At 30.4% G+C, this 15,302-nt stretch overlaps 1 long non-coding RNA gene across 1 annotated transcript; it reads left to right on the forward strand.

Annotated features, from left to right (window-relative positions):
* The first annotated feature begins 1,783 nt into the window (after positions 1-1,783).
* Positions 1,784-11,889, forward strand: LOC147801914 (uncharacterized). Its single transcript, XR_015430185.1, has 4 exons — positions 1,784-1,933; positions 4,244-4,477; positions 6,891-7,126; positions 11,438-11,889. It is a non-coding gene; the product is annotated as an uncharacterized LOC147801914 (long non-coding RNA).
* The last annotated feature ends 3,413 nt before the right edge of the window (positions 11,890-15,302 follow it).

Below are 15,302 nucleotides of genomic sequence, written 5' to 3' on the forward strand. Positions count from 1 at the left end.
TTTCAAAATATTTAAACTATTCGTTCGTTCTAAGGTCCAGATAATTCTTCACAGCATGATGATATACATATTATATCCGTTTGAACAGCTGACCCAATATTGGCTTTACGATTACTAAAGTTCAACTCCGTAGCCTTGTAATTTTGAACCAATACAGAAGACAAGGAAGCTCCTGGATCAGTACCCCCAGAGGTTTTGATTTGTTGTGGGAACATGGAGGACTTTGCGACTCGACAGATTTAACGTGCATCAGTCACCATTTACTACTCGGGGAGTCTTTGGCCAGCCTGGGATCGAACCCACGAATTCACGGACATGGGCCCAGTGCCCTACCAACCAGGCAATCCCGGCCCTAAAATGATCTATATATATAGTTTAAAATCATCGTTTTGCTTCAAGTATAAGGCGCATAAACTGTAGTTTTTTTATTTTCATAGCATAACTTTTTCTGCTGAAGCACAAGTTTATTAACATTCTGCCTCTCACCACAATTGAAACGAGTAAATATCGACACGAAATTCACAAATTTACAGGTTTGAGAGAGGGCCTCCTTGATTGAGTGGTCTCGCCATTTCGGTTAGCGTGGACGTGGCGGGTTCGAATTCCATCATAAACCTGGATGATATCCGTTTGATATCAATCCTGTATCTTTATGATATCTTTCTCTTACTTGTACTATCTGTTCTTCAAGTTGACATGCTCTTATAAGTCGTACTTTGTGATGAGCATACAAGCCTGGATATGCATTCAAATAAATAAATAAATACAGACCTATGTGCTTAATTCAAAAGAAAGAACAGGGCACAACAAGTTACTAATTAAAATCGTATAGTAAGAATGAAAGATACATTCTGGATTAAAGTGGGAACCCAACCCACGACCTTTACGCTTTAGAATGTTTAGCGGATTGACAATACTCAGTGGCCATGAAGACTTCAACCATTTGTTCATAGTACATTTATTGGATTTACATACATTTTCAGGCATGTGTGCTCAATTTAGACTTATAAACCTTTGTCAAATAGAAGGACAGCAAAAAGATACATCCAGTGTAACAGCGGGATTCGAACCCGCTACCTCCACGCTTTGCACAGCTTTTGGCGAGTGATACCGCTCTGCAAGGGAGGCCCAAGTTCATACATAATCAGGGTTATGAGCTTATATATACAAAGAAATGCCTTATAAATTCTTGTAAAGTGGAAAATCAGATATCACAAAATAAGGAAGTTCAGTCCAAAAATACAACCAGGTTACGGCTGGATTCGAACCTACCATCTCTATCCTTCACAACGTTTGGTGGAAGGAAATAGGACAAAGAGACTCTATCCATATGAAATTTCACTAGTCCCGCAGTGGACTGATCATTAAGACACGGTTCCCAGCAGATCACCGAAGTCAAGCATCACTGGCTGCGGTCAGTGTGCGGGTGGGTGACCACTTGGATCAGCCTGCGTAGGGACCGAGGGTGTGTGGTATTGGTCCTCGTTAAACTGTGCTACTGTAAAGTGCTCGACTTCGCGCGCAGGTCGTCGGGCTACCGAAGCGGGGGTGCCATCCCCTCCGCAGAGGATCAAAATTGCGATGGCATGTCTTCGGATCATCCTCCGGGATGTTTCCCAGACCGTCGCCAATAGCCCATTGTGCAGCTCTAGTGCGACGTAAATTAACAACAAAAACAAACAAACAACAAATTTCACTTATTAAGCAAAAACCAGCAACCGGAAGTAATTTCACGCACAGTTTTTTTTAACCTATATAAGAGTGCGATATTTAGTTTTTCGTCGCCTACGAGTCGATTTTGTAAGGCCTCAGTTGTCCAGTTCCATTACAACGAACAAGTCGATTTTTTCGGTGTTGCAAACGAAAGTAAATATTATGTCTGTGATTTGAAGTTTGTGTGCCCTACTGCAATTGTGAAGTTTGATTCGATCAGGTAAGTTTACTTTCTTTATTTTAATGTATGAATAATTGCGTCTAGTAATTTTTAAATTAGCCAGACGGAATTTGGGTTACCGAATTTCGCTTGATTATACTTTTAAAGTGGTTTAATGTATTCTTATTCTAAAATAAGTAGTCAATAAAAAGTAACACGTAGCACTCTTTGTTCTAGGTTTTCCAATGTAAACCCACCTAAACGTTTTGTTGAGCTTGAAATATTTAATTCTATATGTTCATATGTGCATCGTATTTCAGAATATAATAATATGAAGTAGCTGTAATACTTAATTTTAGAATCCTTGAATGCGTTCGAGATACGTTATAGATTTACTGAATTTTATGTTACAATTTTATAAATTTTTCAAATTTTTAGCATTCTGTAATTTGTAGGAAAACTTTATTTTGCAAAAATTCAAAAGTAAATTTATACAAATTTCTTATTTTCAAAATTTTGCTTTCTTTTATAGTATGGTCAAACTAGTTATTTAAAAATATTTTTTAGGAACTGTTTATTCGGAACAATAGATTATAATATTAGGATTTTAATATTTTACATAACTGAGTATTTTTAGTCCTACTTTATTTACGTTCTTAGATGCTTTTTAATGAAAGGAAATTCATTGAAATTTAAAGATTTTCTCTTGCTGCTATGATAGCAGTACAGTTAAAAATATTTTTTTCTAAATCTAATTTTTTAAGGATTGGTGACCGGCAACCACTAGTTTGGCATACGGAGCAATGAAATTCAATAGTTTTATTTTTTTCCACAAGTGTGTAGCATCTACAATTTATCTACCACTCTTGTTAGTTTTAATTTTGTTTATGAGAAAGTATAGGTAATGTCCTTGTTTACAAGTCTACTTCGCATTTAGGGTTTTAACACTATTTCTACAAAGCCTTCAAGACTGATTTCAAATTTTTATCTTCAAGTTATTTTTAAAGTTTAATTATTTATCAAACTGTACTACTTTGCGTACAATTAAGTTTGCAGGCTCCTAGCCAATCCTGGATATTATAATGTGAGTATGGTATACAAATTTTAACCACTCTGTGTATTTTGATACCTTAATGGATTTTATATGTGTGTATGAAATTAATTTTTAATATAAATGAACTGGTTTGCTACTTAGTATTGATTATAAACACTAAACAGAATCTAGGGTTTAGTCTCTATGAAAAAAATAAAGAAATTATTGCACAATTTTTTAAAACCTCTTAAAACCCAGTTTCACTATATTGAGAAACTGTAGGAACAGTTTTATTGCTGAAAATTTTAGGATTTTGATTTCTTTGTCTGTACAAAGCATTTATTTATGTAAACTTTTGTATTTACTTTCGTTGGTTGGAAATCTTAATTATAATAAAGACTTTAAGAAAATTAAATTTAAATAAATTTATCTTTTGGTCAATTTTATGCCATGCATATCGTAAGACTAGTAAGTTTGTTTTTTTGTGACCAGAATACAAAGAAATACACCATAAAAATATCCAACATTATACAAAGAGTGCTAAATTTTTTAACAATTAAAAAGTTAACACAATTTTTAAGTTTAATTATTCGAATTTCTAGAAATATATTATCTCCCTTGTGAGTTTCCAAATGAAGCTTTCATTTCTGCTATTTTGAACTCGGGTAGTTTATTTTACACAATGTTTCACTTTAAATGCAGGTACTTGTAGCATTCACTTCTAAAACAGATTAATAAGGTTGTGCTTCTCATAAATGTATCAAAACATATTATACAAATATCATGAATAAGTCCCGATCGTCAAGACATGATTCCCAATATAACACTGAAGTTGAGCATCAATTGTTGCGGTCAGTGTGTGGGTGGGTGACCACTTTGATCAGCCTGCAAAAAGACATTGTGCTGTATCGGTCATCATTAAACTGTTCAACCGAAGAGTGCTCGACTTCGCACGCTGGTTAGCTGGCTATCGAAGCAGGGGAGCTATCCCCTTTGCGGAGGATCAAAATTGTGATGACATTTCTTTGGATCTTCCTCAAGGATGTACAACTCTAGTGTGACGTAAACCAACAAGAAACAATTTGAAAACTTTTTGGCAATAATTGTGGGGGTAATGCTGGAAGGACTAAAATTTTTTTAAAAACTTTATTGAAGTTTAATATCAGAGCAAATTTTTTACTTTTTTTCAAATGCTCGAAAAGTTCTGATTTTTGTATTTTTATTCTAATTACGTAGATTTAGAAAACTCAAACTTTTGAACAGTTCAAAATGTTTCTCTTTTTAAGAAGTTTTTAAGTATTTTTAATTTTTTCAAGTAATATCACAATCTCTTACAGATATTCATTCAGATTACATGGAAAATATTTGGTTTTATGGAGAATATATCTAGATATGCGACTACGATAATGATGGTGGAATAGTTTGCCTAAATGCTGGAAAGACCTACTCTATTTATAGATGCGACTACAATAATGACTGGAAATATTCGGCTAGATGTATAGGTTTATCTGGAGATGAGACAATGAAAATATTTGGCTGGATATGCATCTAAAGTGTATATGAAGAAAAAGGTGAGTTTTTCTTTCCTACATAACTTATATTTTAACCCTGGATACCTTTACATTCTTATGATAAAATTTCCTCAGTTTGAGGAATTAGGGTTGTTACTATAACACTTAATAATCTTCAGGTTCCAAACGTTAAATACTGGGTATTTCGAAATTAATATAAGCTATTACAAACGGCTATAACTATTTAATGAAAAAGTATAGATAAAATTTAGATTCTGGAAGGAATTTCAACATTTTGTATAATTGCACCAGATTTTTCTATGCAACTTAAATTGGTCAACTAGACCCCATCTAGACGGTAGTCCTTTCTTGTCAAATTCTCTGAGGTAGGTGGCCTTCCACTATTTTTTCCTTTGCACAAACTTCCCGTTTCTTGGAGCATCTTATGCCATCTGCGTATGTTTACATTTGGAGGTTCTTGATTGTAACGCTGGCGAAATCTTCTCTACACTGTGATAACTAAATGGCTAACTCCAAACAGTTAGCATTCTCTTATAATTTGCAAATACTGGTAAATTTTAATCTCAACCCAAACTTTAAAATATTTTTGCTCAGTTGAGAAGTCTTTAATTTGATAACTTGTTTAACTTTCTAAGAACTGGCAGCAAAGTTTGTTTCTTTTACATTATGTTTAAATTATTAGAATTTTAAAATTTTTTAAATAGGTTTAAAGTTCTCTTTTTTTCAGTTTGACTTGTAAAATTTGCTATTGATAAATTTACTTGTGTATTAGTTTATACCAAAATAATGGATTCTAATGTTTGTATATTAAATGGTTAGTGAAAAATGATTTAAATTCTGTTAGGTTGATTAACGTCAAGTGAATAATTCACTTATTCAATTTCTATAATTTGTTGATTAATTGATTAGTAAATAGTTTCTTAACGTGTCAGAAAGGTTCTTGGAAATTAAAAGTACGCTAGGTTTGAAAGGGTGATTCAGCAGCTATATTTACATTTTTAAATTTATAAACTTTTATGCTTTCATATTTGTTTCTGCGATATTTTCAAAACATATTGATCATTGAAAAATGTATAACATTTATTATATAAAGAGACTCTGTCCATGTGAAATTTCACTAAGCAAAACCCAGCAGCCGGAAGTAATTTCACGCACAGTTTTTTAACCTATATAAGAGTGTGCATTTACTTTTTCATCGCCCTCGTGTCGATTTTTCGGTGTTACAAACATAACTAATTTATTTGTCTACGAGTTGAAGTTTGTGGGCCCTGAATTTGTGAAGTTTGATTCTATTAAGTTTACTTATTTTTAATGTATCAATAATTGCGCCTTGTAATTTTTAAATTAACCAGACGGAGTTTGTATTACCAAATTTTGCTTGCTTATACTTATAAAGTGGAATTCCCGTTTAGTTTTCTAATAGTTCAACAAGCGTAAAAAAAGTAGTCAATAAATAGTTACACGTAGCACTTTATTGTTATTAGTTTTCCAAGGTAAACTCACCTAAACGCTTTGTTGTGCTTGAAATTTTTAATCCTAATATTAATTGCTAGCGTTGAAATGTGCATTGTATTTCAGGATTTAATAATATGAAGTAGCTATAATACTTAATTTTTAGAATCCTTGAAAGCGTTTGAGATACGTTATCAATTTACTGAATTTTTATGTTAGTTTTATAATTTTTTTTTACATTTTATCATTCCATACGAAAATGTTTTTGCAAAAATTCTAAAAAGAAAATCTATGCTAATTTCTTATTTTCTAACTTTTGATTTTTTTTTTAAACGTAAGGTTAAATGATTTATTTGCAAAATATTTTTTACTTAAAACTGTTTATATCCAAATATTTTAATCTGTTACTCCGAATCAATATTTTATATAAATTTTTAGTATATTTTATATAAATTATCAAAACATATTTTACAAATTATCAAGTCCCGCAGTGAACTGATCGTCAAGACACTGTTTCCAATAGAACAAAAAAGTCCTAGTCAAACTGTTCTACCGAGAAGTGCAAGACTACGCGCTGGTCGTCTGGCTACCGAAGCAGAGCCATCCAAAAATTGGAGAAAATTGGAGATTGCATGTGTTTGGATCCTAATCGGGTATGTTCCCCAGACCGTCGCCAATAGCCAATTGTGCAGCTCTAGTGCGACGCAAGCCAACAATAAGAAACAATTTGAAAAATTTTTTTTGGCAATAATTGTGGTGGTAATGCTAAGACTTCTTAAAAAAAAATATATATATAAAATAAACTTTATTGAAGATTAATAGTGCAAATTTTTATTTAGTTTTTCAAATGTTCGAAAAGTTCTGATTTTTGTATTTTTATACTAATTACATAGATTTAGAAGACTCAAACTTTTGACCAGATAAAAATGTTGATCTCTCTTTATGACGTTTTTAAGTATTTAATTTTAGTTTTTTAAAGTAATATCACAATCTCTTACAGATTTTCATCCAGGTTACATGGAAAATGGATGTGGTTTTATGGAGAATATATCTGGAGATGCGACTACAATAATGATGGTGGAAATATTTGCCTAAATGCATGGAAAGACCTACTCTATTTGGAGATGCGACTACAATAATAGTGGAAATATTCGGCTAGATGTTTGGGTTTATCTGGAGACGAGACAATGAAACTATTTGGCTGGAAATGCATCTAAAGTGCATATGAAGAAAAGGGTGAGTTTCTTTCCTACATAACTTATATTTTAACCCTGGATACCTTTTACGTTCTTATGATAAATTTCTTTCTCCAGTTTGACGAATTAGGGCTGTCACTGTAATACTTAAAAATTTTCAAAGAGTGCAAACGTTAAATACAGGGTAATTCAAAATTAATCCCACATATCAAAATAATGTTTATTTTCACTCCGAAAAAACCTTGTAATGTAAACCTGAAAAGGTTTGCTATGCGGTTTACGTGTAAACCTTCTAACCTCAAAACTAGATCTGTGACAATCTGCTCTATTCTATGCTCCTTACCCTAATCCAAAACCTTGGAGAACAGCCTTCTATATTAAAACCTTAAATCTAGGTTGACGTTGGGTTTTCAAGCGTGAAAAAATTCCATCTACATCAGGGATTTCCAACTTACAAGAGGCCGAAGGTCGTAATTAAAAGCATCAGTCAAATGGCTGGCCGCAACTTTATCAAAATTTTATATAGGACTTTTTTATGTTTGAAGGAACACTAAATATTACTGTCAGATTTTTATCAAGTTGTACAAAACGAAAGTATTTAATTACAAATTAAGATAAGTAGATTTTGACTGAAATTTTTTTTGCACCGTTGGCATGTTAAATTTCACAGAAACAAAGAAACTAGGTTTTTTAACAAAGAAAAGTACTTTAAACCCATATAAATTTTTTACTAAAATTGTTCGCAAAAATGACAACTAATATTTTAGTTCACGGGCCACAAAAAAAAACGCTTGGCCAGTTGGTAACCACTGATCTACATTCTATGTTAATCTTATAGATAAGTAATTTTTGATTAGTTATAGCTGTTTATAATCGTTATATTCATTTTAAATTATAATTTATCTAAATTTTGACCAATCTGGACTGACTTGTTTGACAAAAAATAAATATAAAAATAATAGAGTAGTGAGTCTACTTTTTAAGCCTCTTCAGATCTAACACGAGGTATACCGAATATTGACTTCAAATTTATTTAACTTTAAGATTGCTATGTTTTTAAGCCTGATTTCCTTATCTAATTTTCTGATGCAGTAGAATCTTATTTTGAGTATTTTAATTTTAAAGTTTTCTGCTTTGGGGAAAGTAAAGCAATTTGCTTCAGTTGCGTAAAGTAAAAACTGCACAATTCGCTCAGGTGACTGTTGACTCATAATAAATTCTGTAAAATATTTTTAAGGGCGTAATTCATAATTTTTAGAGGTTCCACAGCGTCCTAAAATTTATTTCGAAAACCTGAAATTTTGCAAAACTGATCTGTCATAGATACTTATTTTCAAATAAAAGTTATCTTTTTTTAAACTCCTAAAAATAAAAAAAAATTATGAAAGTCAGCTGCCTTTAAACTTTAAGTATGATTAAAATTAAAATGACAAATTTTCTTAACGCTATTTAACTTTTTAAAACTAAGTATTATCTGAAAATACTTTTATAAACTATTGGCCCATAAATATGAGATCGTTAAATTTAATTGTTTGTGGATATTACATAGATTCTAATACTCGAAATAGAGTGAAAAAACTCGTATAAATTAAATTTATAAAGTTTAATCTTGATAATTTAGAAGGCATAAAAATAAGGTGCTGATAGTCGCATCTAGAACTTAGTTATTCGTTCTAAATTTAAAATTATTTGAAGGAATCCTTTTGAAAAATTTTCAAAATCCTCTATCTAGCTTATAAGCATTCATAAATTTTAAACTCCAAACAATTCATCTGCATTCTCTTTTAATTTGCAAATACTGGTAAATTTTAGTCCCAACCCAAACTTTAAAATATTTTTGCTAAGTTGAGAAGTCTATAATTTGACGAATTGTTCAACTTTCTATGAACTGGCAGTATAGTTTATTTCTTTTTCATTATGTTTAAATTATTAGAATTTTAAATTTTTTAAAAATAGGTTTAAAGTTTTTTTTTCAGTTTGGCTTTTAAAATTTGCTATTGATTGACTTGTGTATTAGTTTATACGAAAATAATGATTTCTATGTTTTGTATATTAAATGGTTAGTAAAAAATTATTTAAACACAGTTTGGGTGGTTATTGAATCACAAACGTTGAATAATTCACTTATTCAATTTTAAGATTTGTTTACTAATTGGTCAGTAGATAGGTTTTAACGTGCCCGAAAAGTTTTTGGAAATTGAAACTAAGTTTCGAAAGGGTGATTCCACAGTTAGACGTTCTTTTAAAGTAGTTATGTTGATAAAATTATATGTGTTCATATTTGGTTCTGAGATATTCTCAAAATATTGACCATTGACAAATATATATAAAATTTATTATGTAAGAGAATATTATATTGAAATATTAAATATTTACGAAATGTTTACACGAATGCTTCACCTTGAGGATAAGAATCTAGTTAAGGTAAACAAATGAAACTCTTTTTGAATTAAATAGTTTCTATTGAATATGCTTAAGACTCCCACATTTAGAAGTTCATGAAAAATTTTAAAGCTTATTTTAATCTTATATTGTATAACCGTCATTGAACAGCAGACCCAATTTTTGGGTTTACTACTAGTAATGTTCAGCTACGCAGCCTTTTAATTTTGGACCGAATCTAGAAGACGGGGGAACTTTTGGATCAAGTATTGGGGGGGGGGGGCGGTTTTGCCTTCGTAGAGGACTTTTTGATGGAATTAACCCGCATTTGCGTTACATGGAGAGGAAGACCAAAGACCTTCCACGGTTAGCCTGAGGGTAATGTGACTGTAACACATGATCTATCTACCACTGAGGATATTTTGCATCAGCGCTGTGGTTGAGGCAAGTTTGGAACGAAATTACTGTCAACCAGCCATTAAGGGATTCGGGTCCGGTTCACCACATTGGAAGGCTAACCCTTAAACCCCCACGGCTGAGAACCAAGAACTTGGTGTAAAGCAGACGCCATATTTTTTAAAAATTTAGTAACAACATAACTTATAATTACAGTCCATAAGGTACACAAGAGTCAGCATAGTTAACTTTACACTATACAACAGAGGTGGCCAAGCTCCTTGATAGTCGAGCCATTTTTCAAAATTTAAAATTTTTCGCGAGCTGCAATTAAATACGTATTTAAAAGGTATGCATAAAAAGATATTAAAAATTTTTTCTGCTGAAATTATATTTATTGAAAACATATTAATAAAAGTGCAAAATATGTGTTGAATTTTTAAAATTACAAACACATTTATTTTACTTTTGATAATTTAAAATTTGACAGCACTTCTCAGTAATTCTTTGAGATGCTGGTAAATACTGATCGGTGTTTGGTGAAAACTTCTTTTACCTTGTGTAATTCTGTGTGAAATCTTGTCAACCCTGGTCTAAATATTTTTAATTATTAAATTTAAATGGTGCAAAAAATCGGTAAATTTGTTTGCATTTAACACGGAGTGTTGAATTAAATTTTAAGAAATTTTCAATTAGAATTTCCACATCTATTTCAATTTTTCAAGATTTGTTTCATGTGCAATCTTACACAATTTTTATAAGTATCACATAAAGATGCAGTTATGATAGATGAGTTTTACCCCTATGTTACATTGGCTTAAGAATCCCTTTTCTTCAGTTTTTTATATAAATTGAGCAAAATCCTTTTTTTTACTGTAAACACTCGTGTAATATCTACCCGAATATGATGAAAAATTCTTAAAATTGTGTTATTTCTAGTTAATACCAAATCGCGAGTTCATATAAATGTTAAAAGATATAATTTGAAATCAATAAATGATGTCACCAAATTCACTCCATTCAGGAATATTTTCACAAATCTTTTCGTAGTAAGTTTTTAAATTCTCAAATTGACATTTTTTGCTTAAAAGAAGTTCGATTTCCACTTTGTTAAACATTCCACAAAAACATGTTTGTTTCTAGTTATATCTAAATTTTCCCAGAAAATTTAGTTAAATCTGTAAAAGAAATAATTCTATTTCTATTTGTTTAGATTCAAGCCTTCTGAATGTTTCCTTAACGAATTTTGAGAAATATTGTATACGTACATCCTAAATGAATGACTATTGCTTTATATCTTAGCGTAATAAGTAAGATTTTATTCCGCGACATGGCGTCCTCTTATGGAAATTACAAATTTTAGTAAAACAGCTACAAATGACAAACTTTACTGAAAGTGTTGTAAAAGAGCATTATTGATGTACGGAAACATCTAGATCAATAGAAGTATGTATGGCGCTTCACTACACCTAAATATAAAGTCGTAGCCACAATTTTTTGAGTTTAGGTCACTAATTTTAAGGATTTAGCATTTTTTCCTTGCTTAGGAAGTAACAAATATTTTTGTTTTCAGAATGGCAGATAGGAACTACTGGTTTCATGTATTCCTTCTACGATAAACTACATGGCGATTTATCTGCTACTGTCATAATTGCAGCGTTCAGGTCTTCAACATTTATTTATGTTCTATTAACTGGTCTCGTATCTTCGGTGCTTTTCATTGCAAATTTCATTGTTATCTGTAAGATGTTATCTTAGATCTGTTATCTATAATAATTTCTCTTGTTTTTGAAAAGTAAATTAACTATGTAAAAGTTTATGATTGATAAAAATACTAGGTAAAAAAAATTAGATTTTGGCTTTAATATTTTAAAAAAACTTTTGCTGGAATTTAAGGTATTCGAGAAAGTTTTAGTCTTAATTTTTCTTACTAAGATTTACTTTTTAAGCCTTCGGCGCAAACTTTCAAAATTTTTAGCAAAATGTTTTCGGTACATTTCTGTTGAATGCAAAAGAATTATTTGCCATATTTCTATCTTCCCCAGGCACGCAGTTTTCCTAAACTCTAAACTGTTCTCGTCGTTTAACTTCATTGTATCCATTTTTTTAAAAAATTGTCGCCGCCATGATACCAGTAATTTAAAACATTTGTACTAGACATTCACCTTGTACCAAGAAAACTTGTGAACCATATTTTTTAGAATGCTTAAGAATTCCGTTTTAAAAAAGTTTTAATTCGAACTTTAGTTTTTAGTTTATTCTTTTACGAGGGGTAATTTGGTTCATATTAGCGTGAAGTAGAATGGGGCTTTTCAATCGGGAACTCCTATACCAAATAGTCGTATTATAGTTTCGGTACTACAATGCTAGAGTGCTTTAGAATGATCTAAGCTTAAATTTTCTAAATTTATATTTATTTGGAGCGTAAATTTTGGCACAATTTAATTTTAACGAAAACCTGACGTTCAAACTTCAAAAAAGTGACTTAAATACTATTTTTTTAAATTAAAGAGTTATTGTTATACATAATTACTTAATTTATGAACCTTGTTTTACAGTAGTTCGCAAACTATTTAAAGTAACTTTTAGTATTCATGCTAGAACATTCAAAAATAAAATCTCTAAACAAATTCGCAGACATGTCTCGTTTCTTCTTTATTGATGCATTAATAGTTTTGTAATAAATCTCTTTAACTGAATTTAGACGGATCCACACAAACTCTATACAATAAAATTTCTAAATATCCTCCACCCCTGCACTTTTCACGAATTCATCACTTGGAATCATAAACTTGACAGTGAACATACACAAATCATAATGTGCTATACTATTCTAAATTTCTAAATACAAATTTAATAAATTTAATTTAAATTTTTAAATACATTGAAAAAATATATTATTTGTATACTGTAATATAAATTTACCTCTCGTGTACAAAACTAGATTTATAGCTAAGTAAATTTTTGAAAAACAAAGGAAGGAATTCAGTCTTAACTTAATAGAGGAATGTTTTACTCTCTAAGCAGAGGGAGATATTATAAAGGTGCTCATTAAAAGGAAAACAGGACTTCAAATTTTAGGTTTTGTAAATTAATTGCATAATTGAGCATATTTTTACTGTTCTACATGCTTTAACTTGCAGTTAAAGCAATTAATATGCGAACTCTCATGCAAAGGTTTATATAGACTTAGTGTAGACCGATTATAAAATTTAAATAAAAATTGTTATCGAAGTAACTGCTTGTTTTTACATCAATAGTTAAAGTCTGGATATATTATCTGGATAATTTATAAAAGCTGTAGCCATTTACGAGTTAGAAGGAGGAAAAATTTTCAACTTACTAAACTGATTTTTTTTATGAATCAGTATTTTTTGTTAAAGTACTTAAAGGCTGTAACGTTTATATATTTAAAGAAAAATAAAATTCAAATATTTTTGTTTGGCAAATTTTCAGGAAAGTTTAATGTCACTTATTTTTGCTGCTGAAGTAGAAAAATAATCCGTAATTTACTAATCACTTAACTTGCCTTAACATTTTACATCTAACACTAACTTGCTGCTTCAGTAGTGGAATAAGTTTCTTTAAATTCCCCTAAAACAGCAAATATTATGCAGAATTGAGTAAAAGGACTTAAAATTAACGGTATAAAGAAAATTTCGCAAAAAAATCTAAAATGTAATTTTTCCCGAAACTTTTGGTTTAATAATATTTCCGTTTCGCCTAAATTTTAAGTTTTTCTTTCTAAAAAGTAAAATATTAGCATGTAGAACAGTTTTTATATTTTTACGAGCACAAAATAGTGAATTCCTTCATAAAATACTAAACAGCAGTTTAAAATCTTTTAAAGCTTATTAAATTTTTAAATATAATTAAATGAAGTGATTCTCTTTAAAGAAACTAATACTTGAAAGTTTACAAATTTATTATCGTGAAGGTGTAGTACATTTTGTACCTTTCCTAATTGTTTGTGATTTTTTTCAAATTGCATCTTCGTAATATCTTGCCTGAAGTAATATTTTGAGTATTTTAAAGCGTTGAAAACAGTTTCAAGATAAAAATGCAGTTCTATCTTAAAGTTCTATTAGTTAATTTTAACTGAAGTACGGAATTTTCACTAATAAAAGCTTTAAAATTCTTAAAGAAAAGGTAAAAACAAAATATTAAACAATTATAAGAAGCACATATAAACAAAATGCAAATATAGCTGTCTACAAGGACTGTACACATTTTCTTAATCGTCTGCACCCCTCGTCCGATACCATATTTTCCTCTAATATACAGATTTTTACTATTTTCAACTCTGCAGAAAGAATCCAGTCTAAAATTTAAAGCATTATTAGCAATCAAGGAATTATACTGTCTTGTGTCTTATATCTCTATAAATTTTTAAAAAAAATAAGGATTTGTATTAAAACAGATTGCTGCGTTTTAATATGAAAAGTTATGAAAATGCTTTTATTAAAGTTTTCCCAAAGTTTTCAAAATTTCTAAAAGGCTGAACAAAGTTATTATGAGCTAGTATATTATATAATGGGAAGTAGAATAAGCTCTGGTTATATAAAATTTCATAACAGTTCAATTTAATTTTAAAATCTGCCTGCTCTCTTTAAACATTGAAAATTTGATCGAATTAAGGCCGCTAGGCTATATTTAGGAAATTACTGCTCTTTTTCTATTCCAGTTTCGTAGCTCAATCCCAGCATGAGATCAGTTGACGAATGATAGAATTTTGTCCTTTTATTCTGTAGTAATGTTTTAAGACTACCTAATCTGGAAATCGGCGTGCCTGAGATGTTAAGTTGAAATTGTGTACTACTAGAATAGGTAGGCAATGTTTTTTTAATAAAGGTATGAGTTGTATATTAAAATAAAATTTGACCGAAATTTTAATTTCAGTGAAATTTAAGTTAAGCGTTTAAGTACTTTTTACGCAAACGTAGTTAGTTTTGACAGATATGCTTAAATTCTATAAAATAAACAGCCAAATTGCAGGACGATTACGGTTCTTAATTTAAATCGAAACACCAGGACTATATACAGTTGTATAAACTTTCTTGAAGGGCGTTTAGGGCGAAAGTAGTATCATTCACGCTCCAAATATTAACTGTTACTTTGATAGCAGGAATATGGAACAAATTAATCATCGGTGCATTACTCAAATCTATAATCGCAATCTGACATGTTTAAAACGAGTAACCGAAAATTCTCTACGCTACTAAATTCGAGGTTAAAACTTAATTGAGATTCGTAGACTTCTAAACACTATTAATTTAATTACTATTAATTTTTCGAACTTTTTCTGCTTGATTTGGAGATTGATATAGCGCTAAAATAAAAACTTGTGTAGGACGGAAAATTTTGAAATTTCTGAGCAAGTGTGGAGTTCGAATTGGTAGCGGTAGGTGGCAGTTCTGCTCCCTCATTTGAAGAAATAT

This window comes from Parasteatoda tepidariorum, chromosome 11, assembly GCF_982258835.1.
Source record: "Parasteatoda tepidariorum strain Cologne lab strain chromosome 11, Ptep-v5.0, whole genome shotgun sequence".
NCBI lineage: Eukaryota > Metazoa > Arthropoda > Arachnida > Araneae > Theridiidae > Parasteatoda > Parasteatoda tepidariorum.